This window comes from Triticum aestivum, chromosome 2B (assembly GCF_018294505.1).
Source record: "Triticum aestivum cultivar Chinese Spring chromosome 2B, IWGSC CS RefSeq v2.1, whole genome shotgun sequence".
NCBI lineage: Eukaryota > Viridiplantae > Streptophyta > Magnoliopsida > Poales > Poaceae > Triticum > Triticum aestivum.
In genome coordinates this window covers 239,924,891-239,930,890 of record NC_057798.1, presented here as the reverse complement: position 1 = coordinate 239,930,890, position 6,000 = coordinate 239,924,891, and positions in this window count along the sequence as shown.

Genomic DNA, 6,000 nt, shown 5'->3' with positions numbered 1-6,000 from the left:
AACTGGCTTGGCTTCTATCCATTTGGTGAACTTGTCCACCATGACCAATAAGTATTTTTTTCTTATGGCTTCCCCCTTTAAGGGGCCCGACCATATCCAACCCCCAGACCGCGAAGGGCCAAGTTATGGGGATTGTTTGGAGAGCGGTAGGGGCATATGACTCTAATTGGTGAAGAGCTGGCAATCGACGCATTGTTGGACAAGGTCCTGTGGGTCTTCTCGGGCCGTTGGCTAATAGAAGCATGTACAGAAGGCCTTGCTGACTAGCACTCGAACCGCGGCGTGGTGTCCGCCTAGTCCGGCATGGATTTCAGCCAAGAGTTTTCGCCCTTCCTCTTCGGAGATGCACCTTTGGAGCACTCCGGTCGTGCTTTTCTTATAGAGTTCCCCTTCGTGGACCTTGTAAGCTTTAGAGCGCCGGACTATGCAGCGTGCTTCGTTTTGGTCTTCGGGGAGCTCCTGCCTATTTAGGTAGGCCAAGAAAGGCTCGGTCCACGGGGCAATTACGGCCATGATTTCGTGGGCCGAAGATGTTATTTTGGTGGCAGAGCCTCCGATTGTCTCTGATGGTTCGGAATCTGGGGGTGTGTTTGGATCTGTGCTGGTATTGCCGGACTCCCCTTCCCACACTACGAATGGCTTGAACAACCTTTCCATGAATATGTTAGGTGGGACAGGGTCGCGTTTGGCGCCGATGCAGGCAAGGACGTCCGCCGCTTGATTTTTCTCGAGCCACGTGGTGGAATTCGAGCCCCTCGAACCGAGCTGACATTTTGAGGACGGCATTACGGTAGGCCGCCATTTTTGGATCCTTGGCATCGAAGTCTCCGTTTATTTGTGATATTGCAAGGTTCGAATCCGAAGACCATGGGAGCAGGCGTTGGATGCCCATGGAGACCGCCATCCGAAGACCATGCAACAAAGCCTCATATTCGGCTGCATTGTTGGAGTCTGTGTAAAGTATTTGGAGGACGTACTGGACCGTGTCTCCGGTGGGAGACGTCAAGACTACACTTGCTCCCAATCCGGCGAGCATTTTAGAGCTGTCGAAGTGCATGATCCAGTTGGAGTATGCGCTGTACTCTTTAGGGAGTTCGGCTTCTGTCCATTCGGCAACAAAGTCGGCCAGTACTTGCGACTTGATGGCCCGTCGTGGTTTGTACATTATGTCGAACAGAAGGAGCTCGATGGCCCATTTAGCAATCCGGCCCATAGCGTCGCGGTTGTTTATTATGTCATTGAGTGGTACTTTGGAGGCTACTGTGATCGAACACTCTTGAAAGTAGTGTCGCAGCTTCCGGGATGCCATGAAGACCGCGTATGCTATTTTTTGATAGTGTGGGTATTGAGATTTGCATGGGGTGAGGACTGTGGATACGTAATAAACAGGATTTTGGAGCGGGAATTTGTATCCATCAACCTCTCGTTCGATGACGAGTACTGCGCTTACAACTTGATGTGTTGCCGCTATGTACAATAGCATAGGCTCGCCGATGTTCAGCGTTGTTAGGACTGGATTACTGCCTAGCAAGGTCTTTATTTCATCGAGTCCGGCCGCAGCTGCATCCGTCCATACGAAGTGTTCGGTGCGCCGAAGGAGGTGGTAAAGAGGCAATGCCTTTTCTCCTAGCCTAGAGATAAAGCGGCTCAAAGCGGCCACGCATCCGGCTAGCTTATAGATGTGCTTGGGGTCTGTTGGTATAGCCAACTGAGACAGAGCTCGGATTTTTGCCGGATTCGCTTCAATTCCTCTATTGGAAACAATGAAGCCTAGCAGTTTCCCCGATGGGACGCCGAAGACGCATTTTTCTGGATTCAACTTAATGTCGTATGTCCGGAGGTTATCGAATGTGAGCCTCAAGTCATCTATCTGTGTTTCGACGTGTCTAGTTTTTATGACCACGTCGTCCACATATGCTTCTACTATTTTGCCGATTTGTTTGTCCAGGCATGTTTGAATCATGCGTTGATAGGTTGCGCCGGCATTCTTGAGCCCGAAGGGCATAGTGTTGAAGCAAAAAGGGCCATATGGCGTTATAAAAGCTGTTGCAGCTTGGTCAGACTCTGCCATCTTTATTTGATGGTATCCAGAGTATGCGTCGAGAAAACACAGCGAGTCGTGTCCAGCTGTGGCATCGATGATTTGATCGATACGAGGGAGGGGAAAGGGATCCTTGGGGCAAGCCTTGTTGAGGTCTTTGAAGTCAACGCATAGGCGCCAGGATTTGTCCTTCTTTGGTACCATCACCAAATTTGCCAGCCAGTCCGGATGTTTAATATCTTTGATGAATCCGGCCTCGAGTAGCTTGGCTAACTCTTCCCTCATTGCCTGTCGTTTGGGCTCTGAGAATCGCCTTAAGGTCTGCTTGACCGGTTTGTATCCTTTTAGAATATTGAGGTTGTGTTCGGCCAATCTGCATGGGATTCCTGGCATGTCCGATGGGTGCCAAGAGAAAATGTCCCAATTCTCGCATAAGAAATCTCACAGTGCGTCGTCCATCATGGGGCTCAGCTGTGTCCCGATGGAAGCTGTCTTCGTGGGGTCCGTTGGATGGACCTGGAATTTGACTATCTCGTCTACAGGCTTAAATGAGGTGGACTTGGGTCGCTTGTCTAGTATCACGTCGTCCCTGTCCACGGTGGCCCGCAGTGTTGTTAACTCTTCGGTTGCCAGGGCTTCAGATAATGCTTCCAAGGCTAGTGATGCGCTTTTATTTTCGGCGCGAAGTGCAACATCCGGATCACTCGCTAGAGTGATGATTCCATTGGGTCCGGGCATTTTAAGCTTCATGTACCCATAATGGGGTACAGCTTGAAAGCTTGTAAACACGTCCCACCCTAGAAGGGCGTGGTATCCGCTGCTAAAAGGGGCCACCTGGAATGTGATTTCTTCGGACCTATAATTCTCCGGGGTGCCGAATACCACATCGAGTGTGATTTTTCCCGCACACCGCGCTTCCCGAGTAGGGATAATTCCCCTGAAGGTCGTGCCTCTTTGTTCAATGCGGCTTTTATCAATCTCCATCTTGCTGAGTGTTTCTTCATAAATCAGATTTAATCCGCTTCCACCGTCCATGAGTACTTTAGTGAGTCGAAAGCCATCTACGATCGGGCTAAGGACCAGAGCGGCTGGTGCCCGGAAAGTCTAGAATCGAGGTTCATCACTGGCATTAAAAGTTATAGCAGTGTCGTTCCAGGGGTTTATTTTTGCCACATGGTAAATTTCAGCAGAGCTTCAGCATGCTCGCTTGTGCCTATTGTTCGTGGCAAAAGTCTCGAAGACTGTTAGTACCGTATTGTGTTCGCTGGCAGGATGTTGTTCCGCTTTATGGCCCACAAGAAGATCCTCGCCACTTTTTTCCACCTGTCGGAGTATCCAACATGCCCTAAGGCTATGAGTTGGCGTTGTATCTGGAGTACTGTGGATCTTACATGGCACGTCGAGCCATTCTTCCAATACGGATCCCTGCCCTGGGGCGGGCTTTGGTTTCTTGGGGATTGGATCGGACGACTTACGAGAGTTTGTCCGTTTAGTTCGGACAAAGGTCTTGGTGAGAGCAGTACTATCCCAAAATTTTGTTTGGGTCTTCCAAGCGCTCTCCATCGCACAGTACTTCCGTACTATGATTGCCAAGTCCGCGAAGTGCACTATGTCACGGCGGCTTATAGCATTGAGGAGTCCTTCGTCCGTGCAGTTTTTGCAGAAGAGTGAGACCATGTTCTCCTCGCGGCAGTCCCTGACCTTGTTAAGCGCAAGGAGGAATCTGGCCCAGTAGCGATGTATGGTTTCCTGGGGCCATTGCCTGATGCGGGAGAGACAGTTTAAGTCCAGGTAGGTGCTGTTAGTAGAATCCGGATTTTGATCCGATCTAACGCCCAAGGGTGCGGGCGGTTCCGAGCTTAACAGCCCAGAGTCCGGAGTGTTGCCCAATTTCTTCGGCCCAATGCCCGATTCTATGTCCGGGACCTGGGTCAAGCTTTCCTTTGAGCAGGTCTTCGACTCAAGGAGTTCGGTGATCCAAACATAATTTGTCCTCAAAGTTGAGGGGCAATCCGCGTGTGGTTCCTCCACTATCGCTATCTCATGGGTGGCCGGCGGGGACCTGATGTCCCTTCGGTCGGCTTTAAGCCCAACCCGGTCATAGTCTGTAGCGACTCCCAGAGTGACGATGCGATCCAAGAGTTCGTTAAGGGAGGAGAGTTCCATTGGATCCATCTATTCGGCAAGTTCCGAACTAACGCGAAGGTTATGATTGATGACCCGAGAAGCCATCGTCGGCGCCACCGCCGATGGGGCGGCCATGATAAAGCCGCCGAGCCGGAGAGTCTGGCCTACAGCCAGAGCCCCCTCTGAGGTAATGTCGTCCTTGACAATGAGACGATCCATCAAGCCTTGCGACAACGTCACTGAGGAACTCTCAATGAAAGCACCAATGTCAGTGTCAAAACCGGCGGATCTTGGGTAGGGGGTCCCAATCTGTGCGTCAAGGCTGATGGTAACAGGAAGCAAGGGACATAGATGTTTACCCAGGTTCGGGCCCTCTCGATGGAGGTAAAACCCTACTTCCTGCTTGATTAATATTGATGATATGGGTAGTACAAGAGTAGATCTACCACGAGATCGTAGAGGCTAAACCTTAAGAGCTAGCCTATGATGGTATGATTGTAATTGTGGTAGGCCTTCTAAGGACCAACCTCTCCGGTTTATATAGACACCGGAGAGGGCTAGGGTTTACATGGAGTCGGTTACAAGGAAGGAAATATAATATCCGGATCGCCAAGCTTGCCTTCCACGCCAAAGAGAGTCCCATCCGGACACGGACCAAAGTCTTGAGTCTTCTATCTTCACGCTTCAATAGTCCGGACGTTGTACACAGTCCGGCTGTCCGGATACCCCCTAATCCAGGACTCCCTCACTTTCCATGGGAGAAGTGCTTAGCTTTGGGTTCAATCTTGTGGTGTCCTTACCTAGTGACAAAAAGGGTTGCAAGGCACGTATTGTATTGTTGCCATCGAGGATAACAAGATGGGGTTTACATCATATTGCATGAGTTTATCCCTCTACATCATGTCATCTTGCTTAATGCATTACTCTGTTCTTATGAACTTAATACTCTAGATGCAGGCAGGAGTCGGTCGATGTGTGGAGTAATAGTAGTAGATGCGGGCAGGAGTCGGTCTACTTGTTATGGACGTGATGCCTATATACATGATCATGCCTAGATAATCTCATAACTATGCGCTTTTCTATCAATTGCTCGACAGTAATTTGTTCACCCCCCGTAATACTTATGCTATCTTGAGAGAAGCCTCTAGTGAAACCTATGGCCCCCGGGTCTATCTCTTATCATATTTGCTTTCAATTTACCTTTATTTGCATCTTTACTTTTTGCATCTATATTATAAAATACCAAAAATATATTTATCTTATCATGCTATCTTTATTAGATCTCACTTTCGCAAGTGGCCGTGAAGGGATTGACAACCCTTTATTGCGTTGGTTGCGAGTTCTCAGTTTGTTTGTGTAGGTGCGTGGGACTTTTGAGGAGCCTCCTACTGGATTGATACCTTGGTTTTCAAAACTGAGGGAAATACTTACGCTACACTTGCTGCATCACCCTCTCCTCTTCGAGGAAAACCAACGCAAGCTCAAGACGTAGCAAGAAGGATTTCTAGTGCCGTTGCCGGGGAGGTCTTTGCTCAAGTCAAGACATACCAAGTACCCATCACAAACCCATCTCCCTCGCATTTACATTATTTGCCATTTGCCTCTCATTTTCCTCTCCCCCACTTCACCCTTGCCGTTTTATTCGCCCTCTCTTTCCCAGCCTCCTCCTCTCGTTTTTGCTTGCCATTTTTCTGTTTGCTTGTGTGTTGGATTACTTGTTGCCATGGCGCAAGATAATACCAAATTGTGTGATTTCTCGAATACCAATAATAATGATTTCCTTAGTACTCCGATTACTCCTCTTAATGATGTTGAGTCTTGTGAAATCAATA